Source organism: Protopterus annectens, chromosome 14.part0 (assembly GCF_019279795.1).
Source record: "Protopterus annectens isolate FY-2018-M chromosome 14.part0, PAN1.0, whole genome shotgun sequence".
In the NCBI taxonomy this organism is placed as follows: domain Eukaryota; kingdom Metazoa; phylum Chordata; order Ceratodontiformes; family Protopteridae; genus Protopterus; species Protopterus annectens.
In genome coordinates this window covers 376162299-376178102 of record NC_056748.1, presented here as the reverse complement: position 1 = coordinate 376178102, position 15804 = coordinate 376162299, and the positions used below count along the sequence as shown (strand labels likewise).

At 41.0% G+C, this 15804-nt stretch overlaps 1 protein-coding gene across 5 annotated transcripts in view; it reads right to left on the bottom strand.

Annotated features, from left to right (window-relative positions):
* Window positions 1–15804, bottom strand: part of STN1 (STN1 subunit of CST complex) — a 978195-nt gene that overhangs the window by 254644 nt on the left and 707747 nt on the right. The window lies entirely within an intron of this gene.

The following is a 15804-nucleotide window of genomic DNA, read 5'->3' as shown; positions in this document are numbered from 1 at the left end:
AACATTTCCTTAATGACCCAACAAACGAACTACACATAAACATGTTTTCAAGAATCTGATCTACACAACTTTCCTCTTGAGCTACTGAATGTTTAAAACTTTTGCTTACCACGGATGTGGAAAGGTTAAGGCAAAGCAGAATAACTGGGCTACTGAAATCATGCTACTCTTGCATTTTATACTAATATCTGCATTAAAAGAATTATCTTAGGAAAAGAAACGTAAATATTGCTGGAAATGTCTACCAGTGTTGTGCAGCTGCAACAAGCAAGTTTGCCTTCTTGATTAAACCATTTAAAAGACTACATATGCACAGATACTGAAGCATAAAGTTTGATACAATATAAAGCAAGTTTGATACAAGAAAAACCTCATGAACAGACTGCTGCACACAGCCTTATGGACAACAAAAGGGATGATGTATTATAAAACCTGAAAACATTTTCAGGGCTATCAAAAATGTATAAATGTACTGAAAAGAAAAAAGATGGCAACAAAATGCAACTGCAAGTATAAAATCCATTACACTAAAGGCAACAAAAATATATGTAAGCACATATTGGGGTTCAACAACTATACAAAGTATATAGAAGAGGTATAAAATATCAGCTGTACTTATTTAAGCATACCTAATGCCTGACATGGAAATGAAAAGGATGGCTTTCATATAAAGAAAGACAAAAGCTTAAAGAGTGCCCTATAAGCTGACCTACAGTTAATTTAAATGTAATGAAACAGTATACAGTCCGAATCCTGTTTTCAGTACATTATGGTACAGCTTAACAGCATTAGAAACTGGATATTCATGCCAACTTTTTTAAACAATAAGAAAAGAGTGCAGAGGTTATGAATGCCAAGACATTCAGCAATAGTGATAAGTGAAGATTTTTCTTTTCTTTGTTATCCATTTTTATGTTCATTTTAACAGTTTGTATCAGTTATAGCTAAGCTCTTTAAATCTATATCAGTAATTCCTGTAAAGAGCTGCAGTGTGTTTTGCCATTTAAGTGGTCTTACTGTTGGCATTTAACCCAGGTTTCTTTCTTGTGGGAAGAGTAAGGATCATACCACTTCAGGAGCTTTGACTGGTTTAAGGCAGTTCCAGGCCATTTAGCAACAGAGCTAAGGATTTAATTTTCATACCTGTCCTCATGATAATTTAACCACATATAATTCCCTCTCTCCCTACCCTCTTTCATTGCAAAGTCTCTCTCTCCCCTTAAGCTACTTCAATACATTTGCCCTTCCAACCACAACACACAGTATTCACCAAGCCAATTGGTGTTGCACTTTTAAACTTTGTGGCTCTTGAGTTGCCTGCCTTTACTTTAAATTTGTCTTCGTTAGCTCCTCCTGGCCTCATCTTATCTGCACATACCAGTAAGCACCAGAGGACCCAACTTGGTAAATTCCTCCCTTTTGACTGCTAAAGCCTGAGATTCCCTCTCTTTCATATTTATTTAAACACGTAAGCACTGGAAAAAAAATGAAATGTTAAACTGCTTGTTTCACTTTGCCAGACTTTTAGCACTAGGCTTTCTAAGACAGTGTAGAAACTTGTCCTATGCTCACAGATAATGAACTTACACTCAAAACTAACAGTTTCATCTGTAAAGAAGCAAATGCATAATTAATCTGGAGGTTCATCTCTCAGCTATAAACTGCGTCATGCACATCAATCTCAAGCCTTCACTGATCACACCAAAATGTTTTATATCAATTTTGTAAAACAATCACTCCCACAACCTCCTAGAAATAAGATTAAGTCACACAAAAATCAGGTCACTCATCCACTTTACTTATACCTCCCATAGAGTGACCCTGAGCAAAAAATAAAAAAAACACTCCAGATTTATTACTCTGAATCACAACCACAAAATAAATCTTTTAATGATGGGCAACTCTATTGTTAGGCACACTGCCCCATCACTCAAGAATGGACAAGGACAGAATTACAATTTTTGGTCCCAGGACTACTGATGTCATAAGGGCTCTCAAAACCTGAGCTCCTGACAAAAATAACTACATAATGGTACTGGTATATGTGGGGGTGAATTGCTTACGATGTAAAACCATGAGGGTTAAGCAGAGAGACACGTTACAACTTTCCATGCATGTTGCAAATGCAGATAAGATACTAGTCCTGAGGTGAATACTTCCTTCACCTCAAATGATGCCCAGTTACAAAGAAAATATAAATGGCTTCAATAATTGGTTATACACCTGGTGTCACTCCAGGGGAATTCAGTATCTGTCAGCCTGGGAGAACACCCCTGACAGTCCAGTTTGCTTCACTAAGGATGGCCAGCACCACTCATTTCAAGGCTTCTGCATATTGGCTAAAGCTTTTGATGCCCCCCCCGTGCCATCTTTAGGCACAGTCCAAGTGATAAGACATTCAAACATAAGTAACATATCAGTTCGAAAAAAAAAAAATCACATTAAGGTGGTTCTCTTCAATGCCAGGAGTCTGCACAATAAATTTCCTGATCTACAGGCACTCCTGCATTTGGAAAACATCCCTGTTTGCTTAATTACTGAAACTTGGTTTACATGTAAACAAAGTGCTTCCACCAGGGTTTTGTGTGTTTCATACCTTCAGACCCAATGGTAACTTTGACGGACTCTCCATATTTGTCAAGGAACATATTGCCTCAGGCAAAACCTTAGGGATTCATAAACTAAACTCACTGAGGTATAGATCATGCTAGACAGGATTAATTGTCAACTAATACTTTGTTACAGAACTCCATCTTTGTTCCCTGATGGCCATGTAAAATTCCTTAGTGTTCTTGATAAGCTTGCTATTAACAAAAACTTCCTTACTTTAGGTGACTAACTACCCTAAAATAAAATTGGATACCTATGCCTCCAATGCAGAATATGCTCTTTCATAGACTTAAAAGCTGAGCAATTGGTAAATACATCTACTACTGGATGCAACATTTTTAACCCAATTTTTACAAATATGGCAGCCTCTAACACTACTACCCCTCCACTGGCATCTCCTTCCTCATTGAAGTCTGACCACAAACTTGTGACCTTCTTTAAACTCCCAAAAGCTTCAAGGAAACCCCCACTGAATTTACAGACTACAAGCACGCCAACTTCTACCTACTCTATGACAAAATACCTAAATTCATTTCTGACAGCACCTCCCCGACCTTAATACAGCAGGAAGCTTCACTAAGGAATTCCACATCCATTTAGATAAATCTGAGTTAAAAGTCCATACTAAAACAAAGTATAAAGGGAAATTCAAAACAAACCAACCTGATGATTCACCACCATAAATAAACTATACAACAAAAGAAAGAAGCTTCTTAAATTATTTAGCTGATCTAAAACTGTCTTCTCAATGATAATATCAAAGTCATTACAGAAAACTGAACACTTTCAAGCCCACCAAAGAAGCCCATGAACCTATGCTGACCTCTGAAGCCAATAATTGCAAATTCACAACTAGGATAGCACTTACGTGCCTCATGGACAGGTGGCAATATGTAAAATTTGTAAAATACTCAGTGCGTAGGGACAAACCCATGCCATTCTCCTGCTCCCAGGGGCCATATACTGGGTAAAATCATGTTATACTGGCTAGGCTTGTAAAGGCTCTTGAGCCATTAGCCTACTGATCTCCTATGAACCTATAATAATTATAAATCCTTCATTAACCATGTTACAAAACTGAAAAACAAAACTTTAATTTCCCCAAACTTAATCAAAATTACATCTCCTACATCCTTGCAAACAAATTCAGCACCAACTTCACCCCCAAGATTTCTATTCAAAGCCACAAATTATCTGTATCCCTCATTCCCCCAGTTATCTCCAGATATCACTTACTGAAGTCACTAATACCAAAAGTACTTCCCCATAGGATATGACAGTATACTTGGTACTTGGTTGTTTAATTAATAGTGTTAAATGTGCACTTGCAGACACACTCCTTAAACTGTTTACCTAAGTTCACTTACTGGTTTTGTCCCTGATAACCGGTGCACTGCAGTGGTGCTGCCCCTCTGTAAGGGTGGCTTTACAACAGACTCGGTTATTTACAGACCTATCAGTCTTAACAAGCTTCACCTGCAAAGCCATGGAACATATTATATCTGACGTCATAAACTGTGATATAAATAATCTTATTGGATATGAGCCTCAATAGTTTGGATTTGTGAACGGCAGATCTCTGTCTTCCTTATCATGCCATTAGAGAGCCAATTGTCCTGGATGTCTTGTATCGTCACAGGCCCAAGTTTTCCACCAATAATAGTATCAGGGACCTTAATGTTCACTGACAGACTGATAAAACACAATGCAGGGATAGGTTTATAACTCAGTGCTTCCCAAACTTTGGGAATAAATTCTTCCTTCATGTTAAGTAGGGTAACTCACAATCTTACTTTAAAAATAACTATAAAACAAGTACAATACTGGCTATAGAATAAAGAAAGAGTCGTACCTAATGTTAAGTGCTTTTCATTTACTGCATTAGTAAACTTCATCAGACAAAATCAGTAAAACACATTTACAACAGTTAAATAGTTTAAAATTAGGCACCCTTTTTCTAATACAGGAAATGACATCACAAACCTACATATGCTACTTCCCCATTGTATGTACTATTATTCACAAATAAGTAAATATTTATATATATTACTAAACATTCTAAATACACTAGATACACACAATATATGCAACTGTATAAATTAATTATAATTAGCTGCCTAAGATGTTAGATAAATATACATTTATGTACATAAATAAAATATTTGTTTATTAACTTAAACAGGACTTCTTATAATTACTAAAGCAACCCTTATCTACTTAATGCTTTTAATTTTAAAATACTGTTAATACTGCAGAGATCATTAAGTCCAGGCCATGCATAAGAATGAAGCATAAGCTGCCATATTAACTCTGCCTTTTCCAATTGTAATTCCCAGGGACCACCTCTATCATTACTAAGCACTTGCTGCAATATTCCAAATCTAAAATGATGATCATGTTGCTCATGCACATGTTTGGCTAGTGCATTATTTAACTGATCTTTCCTTATTGCATACATGTGCTCATAAATTCTTTTCTTAAGACACTCAGTGTTTTTTTCCTAAATAAAATGCTGGGCAGAGTTGACATACTGCCACATATATTACCCCTTAGAATTACAATGAAATTTACCCTTAATGGTATATTCTCTGCCTTTTATCTGTATGCATTGGCCTTGATGGATATATCTACAATAATTGCACATTCCACATCTATTCATAATACCCACTGATTTATTGGCAATATAAATTGTCTTGCCATACTCCAACAAGTTTTTAAGATTACTTGCTCTCCTTGCTACCATTTTGAAACCATGACACAATTTTGTTCTAATATTCAAATCCTCATTCATAAGTATCCAGTTTTTTCATAATAATAGCCTTAATTTCATAAAAATGTGTATTAAATGTTATGAAAAGTGCAGCATTAGTATACATGAGAAATACAATCAATCAGTTATCCATTTGATTATGGTAGTTTTTGAGACAGGCTTACCCAACTTGTTTTTGGCAAAGAAATGAACAATTGATTAGTCTTCCTAATTTCCTTTGTTCTATAAAGATGGAAACAAAGTTGTCTATGTACATCGAAAGAATGGAGCATGTACTTTCCTTTATTCTCATATTTAGGGAAGAAAATTGGCAAATTGAAGACTTGATTTGCTTTTGATGTAACTCTGGAAAAGAACGATGGATTTGTGCATAAGGCAACTCTGTCCTTATGGAAGATCAAGTAAGGCAGTTTTGAAGACAGTGCTTGGAGTTCAGAGACTCGCCTTGCTGAAGTTATGGCTACGAGAAAAACTGTTTTCCAAGAAAGGAACTTGGGGTCCACTTTTCTGGAGGGTTCAAAGGGTGACTATCAGAATGTGTAAAACTAAAGTAAGATCCCAAGGTGGTATAGCGTCCCTAATAGGTGGCCTGAGTAAAAAGGTACCCTTAAGAAAAGCCTTACACAAGCTTAGATGATGACAAAGGGAAAGCATCATCTCTGACATGAAAATTGGAAAGGGCAGTCAGCTGAACTTTAATAATAGAGAAACTGGCCCCATCTTGAAAAAGAAATGTTAGAAATTCTAAAACAACAGGGATTGGATCTTTCTTGTAGAGGGTTTCTGACATGAAAAGAAAACTCTTAACAAGAGAGGAAAGCCTGGAATGTCTAGCCATCATGGGAATTGCAGAAATCAAGCTGTCAATTTGAGGCCTGGAATATCTGGATGAGTCAGGCCTGATGGGTGTGACAGGAAATCTGGACGGGGTCCACTGTCAATGCAGGACATATTAGATGAGACCAAAGGAAGGGAAACCAAATCTGCCGAGGCCGAAAGGGGGCAATAACAATTACTTTGCTTTTCAACCTGAAAGCTTTCTGAAAAAACTTAGTAATTAGGGGTAGGGTAGGGTAAGTATAAAGAACCTGCTTCACATGCTGTTGAGGGGAGAGGCAAAAAGGTCTCAGTATGGTTAACCCCACTAGTGGAAGATCATATTTCCCAGTGACTGAGAGACCACTCATGAGGCATCAGAATAGTTCTGCTGAACCTGTCTGCTACTACATTTGATTTCTACAGAATGTGCATTGCTATAAGAAAGCAGTTAGATGAGATCTCCTATTGCCACACTGTCACTGCTTCTCGGCAAAGGGGATAAGATCTGGTTCCCCCATTTGCTGATGTACCAAGCTACTGACATATTGTCCGCTTGAATAGCATTTGTCCCTGGAGGAAGGGAGTTCTGGAAGGTCTGCAATGCTAATAGGGCTGCTCTCATCTCATGGACATTTATATGCAATTTGGTCTCTTCTGGGGTCCATGTGCCTTGAACAGTCCCTCCCAAGTAATGCCCCCCCAAACTGGGAGGCATCCATGGTCAACATGGTGATGGGTGGAGGAAGGATAAAGGGGTGACCTTGGCAAATATCATTGGATTGGATCCACCATACTAATACGTCCTTGCATACCCTGGACAGTTTTATTGGAAATTGTAAGGGTTGGTGTAGGATGGACCACTGCACTTGTAAAGTCCACTGAAGGATTCTCCTGTGAAAACGAGCTGTTGGTATTAATGTGAATGCAGCAGCCATCGATCCCAGAGCTCTTAAAATCAGTTTGTTTGTAGGAAAATGATGAGACAGAACCTGCTTGACATGTAACCTTATAGTAAAAATTCTGCTCTGTGGTAAAAATGCTTGAAGATTCACTGTGTCTAGGCAAGCCCCTATAAACTCCAAGACTCGTACTGGTTGAAGATTGAATTTTGCAGGATTTATGGTGATACCTAGAGAGCGAGTCAACTGAAGAAGATAGTCTCTGGCTGTTATCAATAGATGCCTGGTTGATGCTGTGAGAAGCCAGTCATCTCAATACGGAAAAACCCTGAATCCACGCAGTCTTAGATGAGCTGCAACCACTGCCATGCATTTGGTGAACACTCTGGAGGCTGTGGTGAGACCAAAGGGCAGGGCTCTGGACCAATAATGACTGGCTCCCAGCTGGAATCTTTGGGATCATCTATTTGTATGTGATAGTATGCACTCTTCAAGATCTATAGAGCACATCCAGTCATCTTTCTGGAGCAATGGTAGAATGGACTGAACTGTGACCATTTAGAATTTGGAGTTCTTTATGAATTTCTTTAGATAACTGAGATCCAGCATGGGTCTCAGGTCCCCTGTTTTCTTCGGCACTAAAAAGAACTCTGAGTGAAAACTGGATCCTCGTTGGTCTGGTGGGACCTCTTGGATTACTCTTTTTTCTAGAAGCTTTTGGATTTCCACAGCTGCTTGCTCCTGCTGACTGGGTGGAACACAGAGGAGACTTTTTCTTATCCTAGGTGTATTTTTTTTAAAAGGTAACAAAAAATCCTCTGGATATGATTCTTTGCACCCATGAGTCTTTTGTGATGGTTACCCAGGCTACCAGATGCAAAAACAAGTGCTCCCCCAACTGTCTCCAGAGAAGAACAGTTGGGCAATCTTTCAGAAATGCTGAAAGGGTCTGTCCGAGAAAGAATCTGTCAGAGAAAGACTCTAGAGACACTTGTTTTTGCAAACCCCCTCTGCTGCATGGACGGCATCTTCCATTATTATAATTATGCCCCCCTCTGCCTCTGCGAGAATAATCTCTGTGTGAATATTGAAAAGGCTCTTGAGATTGCCAAAGCCACATTTTCTTACCACTGCAGTGATTTCTTGAGAAAGACCAGTTGGCATAATGGTTAAGGTCTTTGTCTCCCATGCACAAGGTACAAGGTTCAATCCTGACCTCCGACCAATGCCTGTTTGGAGTTTGCATGTTCTTCCTGTGTCTCTGTGTTGTTCCTCACATCTCCGAAAAACATGCTGAGGTTTTCCATCTCAAAACTCACCAATGAATCAAGCTGTGTGCAGCAGCAGCACAGACTCCACATGCTTCCCTACAGTGGGAAGAGTTGTACAGATCAATCGTTTTGGGCATCAACTGTGGTGTGCAAGTACCCTCAAGACAGGAGAACACAGATCACAAACTGAGTAAAGTGGCAGGGCTAGCCACTTGATGGTGTAAAATATGGGTCTAGGTGATTTAGTTATGTTGACTAATGTCACTAAAATGGGGCATGGGTAGTTACCCATGATAAGTGTGTTGAGGACCCAGCTTACTCTGACCTATGCCAGGAACCCACGCTAATGGTGGGAGGTGAGTATGTGCTTCTATTGGCTGGTGTGTGCCCACCATAAAGCTCAGCAGCCCTGGGTAAATAAGATACTGGCCAGCTAGTGTCTAGTTGCACAGCCTGGGTTACTTGGGATAACTCTGTAGAGCGAAAGCTGGACCTAAAACCAATCAACCTGCCAAACATGAACAGAGAACTGCTACATTTAATGTAGGTTCACTGACAAGATGCAGCTTGGAAGTGGATGACATGATGATACTAAGGAGGCTGGACATTCTAAGTATCCAAGAGACAAGATGGAAGGGCAGTGCAGCAAAGCCACTTGGCTTGGGATCCAGAGTCTACTACTCAGGAGATGGACAGGCTAGAAATGGTATGGGAATTGTGTTGACAGAGAGGCTTCAGAAGACAGTGAGGGATATCATCAAAATTAATGACAGACTCATAGCAATCAGGCTCCGGTGTAATAATAGGGCAGTATTCATAATCTCAGCCTATGCCCCACAACAAGGTTGTGATGGTGAGGAATAGAGTGCATTCAGTCAGAAGTTGCAGGACCTACTAGATAAAGCAAGACAACATGAATTGGTGTTGATAATGGGTGACTTGAATGTACATATCAGGACAGTCAAAGCAGTCTATGGGGACTGCCTGGGTCCACATGGGTGGGGCAACAGGAATAAAGGAGAAGCCATTCTAGACTTCTGTTTGGCAAATGGCTTGACAGTAGCAAACACATGGTTCAGAAAGAGAGACAGTCACAACATCACATACAAGAATAGCCAACATGTAACTCAGGTAGACTTCCTCCTTGTAAGAAAAAGGCACTAGGGTAGAATCCATGATTGCAAAGTCATGCCCAGTGAAACAGTCGTCCCACAGCATAAACCACTAGTTGCCATAATCAGCTGCAAGCAGTGGCCAGAGAAGGCTCTAGGGTCAAAAGACACTAGGCTGAAGATGTAGTAGTTGACTGGAGAGAATGTACAACAGTTCAATGAATTATTCAGGGTTCTAGTACCCCAAGAGGATTAGGAAATAGGTGGAGATGAAAAAAATGTCAGCTCCTCAAAACAGCACGTCTTAGGACTACAGAACAGCTATGTGGCCGAGTAAGATATGAAAATAAGCTATATAAGAAAAGCTGGTGGTGGAATGCAGAAATTCAGGAAGTGATCAAAAGAAAGGAGTGCAGGAAAAAATGGCAGATAGAAAAGACAGATCAGGCTAGGAAGGAATACTGGTCAGCTAACAAAGAAGCTAAGAAATGAGTTGCAATAGTAAAGAATAAGGCATTGAAGGCACTCTACCAACGTCTGGAAAGTGACTCAGTAATTGGTGCAAAGAACCTACATCAGGTTACAAGGCAAAGACAAAGATAAAGAAGAGAGTCAGAAATCCTTCATAAGGGATGCCAGCAACAACCTGCTCACCAGTCCAGAGGACATCAAAAGCAGATGGAAGGAGAATTTCCAGCAGCTTCTGAATGAAGAAAACCCCACATAAGCTGTACTGCTCCAGAAACAGCCTATGATAAGAGAACAGGAGAAATCCACCCTAGAAGTTGTTAAGAATAGCACTAAGGAAAATGAAGTCAGGGAAAGCAGCAGGCTCACATGAGGTCACAACAGATATGATAAAGATGTTGGGTGAGATAGGAGATAAATGGCTCCTGAAGGTACTCATAGCAGTGTGAAGAGAAAAGTATACCCCAGATAAATGGAGAATAAGCATACTTGCTTCACTGTACAAGAACAAAGGTAACATCCACAATTGTGGGCAGTACAGAGGCATCAAACTCCAATCACATTGAATGAAAGTTCTGGAGAGGATGACTGATAAACGGATATGCAGCGTAGTAGAATGTAAGCTGGCATATGAGCAGTCTGGATTCAGATCAGGATGCAGCACAACTGACCCGATGCTTGCAGTGAGACAGATAGTTGAGAAGAAGCTTGAGATGAGGAAAGAGTCCAACTGGGCATTCCAAGACTTGGAGAAAGCATATGACAAGGTCCCAAGAAAACTGATCTAGGCAGTACTGCGGTGGTTAGCCCCAGAAACACTGGTAGGATTAGTGCAGGCTATGACCAAAGACCCAATGACTCAAGTACGAACAGTGCTCGGGCTTCACAGAAGGGTTCCCAGTGGGACTGGGTGTACCCCAGGGTTCAACTCTGAGGCCACTGCTGTTCATGCTGGTGATGGACTACATTAGCAAACAGATTGGAGGGGTCAGATCAACAAAGTTACTGTATGCAGACAATGTGGCATTACAGGCAGACTCTGAGCAAAAATTTCAGCAAAGGATAGTGAAATGGAATTCAAAACTGAAGGCACATGGGATGAAACTAAGCACAGTTTTGCATTAGACAGCAAATAGGGGAAATCAGAAGAAGCTGAGAATTGAGATAGAAGGGAAGATAGTAGAACAGGTAAAAAGCTTCAAGTAACTCGGAGGACTGGTTTGAGAAAAGGGAAGTCTGAATGAAGAGGTCAAAGTTAGAATCTGAGGGGCTGCAGCCAACTGGCATAGAGTTTCAGGTGTAGTCTACGACAGCAGAATACCAAAGAAGCTGAAAAGTAAGGTGTACAAGTCAGTGGTGTGACCAGTAATACTGTGTGGTACAGAAACCTGAGCAGTAAAGGCAGAGCAGATGAAGTTAGAGGTGATGGAAATAAAGTGACTGAGAAGGGTGGTAGGATGCACAGAATGTGGGACAGATGAAGAAATGAGGACATAAGAGTAGAAGCCAAAGTGGCTCCAACTGCAGAAAAGATCAAAGAGAACAGAGTTCATGGTGGTTAGGATTCGTGCAGAAAAGCAGAAGACAATCTGGTGAAGAAGATTTTGGACAGACAGAAAGAAGGTAAGAGGAAACGAGGACATCCAGCAAAGAGGTGGATGGATTGTGTGAATGAAGATCTGCGACAGTCAGGCATGAGTGTTGAAGAAAGCAGGAGTGTGGCACTGAATTGAGAGATGGTGACTGTTAACACAATACCCCAACCTCATGTAGAAAATGGGAGAAAAGGGGGCTGCTGCTGCTGCTGATGATGATCTTTGTGGGGTAGAAAAACAGATTCCTACTGTAGATTGGGTCTTTCCACATTATTCACTATGGGAAAGTGTCTCTTTAATGGTGGACCCAAAAAGGGAGGATCCAGCAAAAGGAGCACTGATGAATGATACTTTAAAGGGCTCACCAAAGTCGCACAAGTGCATCCAGGCATGCCTCCTAATGGATGTACCTGTACTCATGGCCCGTAAGTAACCTTCAGCCACGTGAGAGATTAACCTCATGGATGTGGTTGTTATAGCTTGTAGGGTGGCCAGTTATGAAGAACTGGACCTGTGATAGAGTTAGAGTTCCTTTATTAAGTCTCTCTGTAACACAGTAAAATGAGCCAGGTAACTCCGCGACTGTATAGCAAAGGTTGCTGATGAATACACTCGCTTCCCATATCTGTATATCTCTCCTAAACCCTAGACACTCTGTTAGGGAGATGAATAGAGGAGCTTGTTTATGTGGCTGCCACAACAGCCATGGCATCTACAAGAATCCCCTTGGACCAATGTTGCCTGTCAATGCACGGAGTACCTTGTCTGGGTTTATAGGTGTGTACTAGGATAATGGTCCTGGGGCCTTTACAAGCCTAGCTATAGGTTTACCCTGGCATAGTGCCACCTGACCATAGTTCCCAGTGTCTCTGTCGAGTAGAGCCACTGGCATTATCCCCAGGGTGAATTTTCTGTTTCCCATCCACTCATCAAGATTTCTCTTGAAGAGGATCAGCGAGGTGCTCTGCTTGACATGTATGGGAAGTCTGTTCCATAGCATGGGCAGTCTCTGGGTTATGAACCCGTCCCTCCAGCATGCTCTGTTAATTTTGGTAATGAGGTTGAGGTCTCTGGAGGTGTGGTGCTGAGGGATTGGGACTTCCTTAGCTGTAGCATTTCTAACAGAGCTGGGTCAGACATGGCTTTGCAAGTCAAGCAGAGATCGCCTCTAAGTAGGCAATATGAGACATAGAATAGTTGGAGTTTTTTTGAGTCTGTCCATATAGGACAAGTGTTTAAAGCCTAGGATCCTCTTTGTGAGGCACTTTTGCGGCCTCTCCAGTTGTTGCAGGTGTCTAGTGAGGTACATGCCAAATGGGGCATTGTACTCAATGATTGGCCTAATGAGGGAAGAGTATAGGCAGACAATAACCTCTTTCTTCCTGGATGCAAAACCCTTAGTAATGAGATGTGCCACATAGGACTTTCTGACCTCAGTGGCAATGTGGTGATCAAAAGAGAGGTTGCTGTCAACCTGTATTCCCAGATCTCTTATAACATCTTCTGTGTTCAGTGGACTACCATCAATGTGGTAATTCATGGGAAGCGGGTTTTTCCCAAAGGGGGTGATGACATTTTTTGGCATTGAGCTTAAGGCCATGGTACTGACACCAGTCGTTGGTCACAGTGAGGCCATTCTGTAGGATGTCAACATCACTTGGAGAGTTAATAATAGCTCCCAACTTGCAATTGTCTGCGAACTTTGTCACCCAGAGTCCTTTCATGTTGACCTGGACTTCAGAGAAGTAGATACCAAACAGGAGAGGACCCAGGACCAAACCCTGTGGGACTCCACTCGTGACTAATAGGCAGTCCGACTTGGAGTCCGTTACTTTCACACTGTGGGTTCTATCTGTGAGCCAGTTTGCAACCCGCCTAGTGATATAGGGGTTGATGCCAAGCTTAGTGAGTTTTTCTATGATTCCTGAGTGAGGAGGGTGTTTGGGGATGGACTCTACACAGTCCAGCTTTTTCAATGACCGGTGGGAGACGAGGTTGGTAAGTTCATCTGCTGTGGGGTAACCAAGATGTAAATGGGCCAGACCCAAAAGCTTCCAGGAACACTGATTCCTCCTGCGAAGGGTTTTTGGAAGACCATCCATCTTTTTGGCACAGGATTTCTAAAATGGGACCGAATGAGATGTCTTCTGGTGGAGATCTGGGGGACCCTTCACTTTCATCAAAATCAGTGTCCTCTATCAATAACGCCTGAGGGGAATCGGAGTGACTTCTTTTCACAGTTTCTTCCGAGGAACCTCTTCATGGGATACTCTGGAGAAGTGTCAGAAGAAAGGGGAAGTCTCTGTGCAGGAAATGTCTGGAAGTCCTTATGGGCTGGCTGTCCATGTGAAATAAGAGAATGAGACTTAGCACTCAAATCCGGAGGAGCAATGGGAATAGGATCTGAAGAGGTGATAGTCCAAGAATCCCCTGGATGGGAGAAAACCCTTTGCACCACCTCAAAGGCAGAAGGTCCAGGAGAAGTAGAAATCAGCCTAGCCGGAGCTGAAGCTCTTGGCTCAGCTAATGTTCTACTCCCTCTAGGTTCCACTCCAGAGGAGGGAATCAGATACTAGCTGTCCAAAACGAAAGCACCGAGGGGAAGTGATGGCTCCAAAGCCCCTGAGACCAAATGCTGATGCTTTGACTCGGAGACTTATTCTACTCCAAAACACTTGGAGCCAAATGGAACAGGGAAAGAGTCGGAGTTGAGGAAGGTAACATTCTTGGAGGCGAGGAAGGTAACATTCTCGGATCTGACTCCTCGACTCTCTGGATCTTCAGATATGACAGCTCTGAAACCACAGGTCAGATCAGAGAATGAGTAATTATTGGGTATGTCGAAGGCTGAAGACTCACAGATCTAATGGGGGACAGAGCCTGAAGGACCCCCATCTGGATCTGAGCTCTAAGGAACTTTATAATCCTATCCACATCATGTTCAGAAAGACTCCAGGAAGACCTGAAGGAGGAGGATGCTGAGGAGGACGAAAAGTCTTTTTTGGAGACTCCATTAGGAAAGTAGATCTTAATCTCTGAGATACTGGCTCCACAGAGAAGTGTGGATACAGGATCCAAGGAGATTTGACTTGTGTAATCAGATCCGACTCAGATCTGAAAACTTTTTGACCCTAGGGGCAGTAGGATCTGATGAGGTCAGATCCAAGGCCTTTTTTATTTTAGAAGGTGGCTCCAAACTCAGAGCTGACGAAGGAGATCAGACAGAGGAACACTTTACAGACTTCCCAGTCTCCAAAGCCTTTTGACTTCTCAAAGGGGTTTGAGTCCCTGATGTAGAAGTAACTGCAGAAGACGAAGCAGGCAACAGACCTTTTAAAATTAGTTTGTCTTTCACTGACCACCCTAGCATTAAAATCTACACAGATTTCACATGAAATCTGAAGGTGAGCAGGGTCTAAATAATACATGCACTGCCTGTGTGCATCAGATTTGGGTACTGTATGCCCCCAGGAAGTGCACGTCTTGAAACCAGTAGATTTATCTGCCACAAAGGAAACTAGAGAAAGAAAAGTATATATATCTATATATATCTATATCTATATCTATATCTATCTATATATATATATATATATATATATATATATTTACAAGAAAAAAAAAGAATATACCAACAATGGTAAAATAAATTACCTCAGGAGAGGTAAGAAAAAATAAAACAGATTACCAACGTTGATAGGACAGAGCCTACATTGAGTAGAAAAGGCAAAGTGATGCAGGCAATAAACAGAAAAATATTTAGTATTAAAGAAAAAAATCCAAATATCACTCACAAAACCACTAAACTGCCTAGAGCTCAACAGCGTGAAAAATCCCAACCAACTGACAGAGCAGCAAACGATATCTGAAGTAAAGCGGTGATCAGGGACACTATGGGTAAAGAGAGGAGCATGAGAGTTGGACCCTAGACTGCAAAAAAGTGGCCAAGTCATATCCAAAGATTGGATCCAAACCCCATTTGCTGAGGAATGAATGAAAATATCAACATCAGATCTAATGTTAAGACAAAATATACTCTAAATGATTTAAAATTGGAAGAAGTCAGTCAATAAAAGGATTTGGGTTTAATAATTACTAGCAATTTTCCCTACTCTTAACTTAATTTAATTTTTTTACTAGTAATTTTGATAATACAATAAGGATACTTTTTTGTTGTACTAAGATTGAATGTTTCTGTTAGCCCATGAACTGTGTATGCTTTAACATGTCAGACCTTATGTCACTGTATATGTTTAGTCTAGC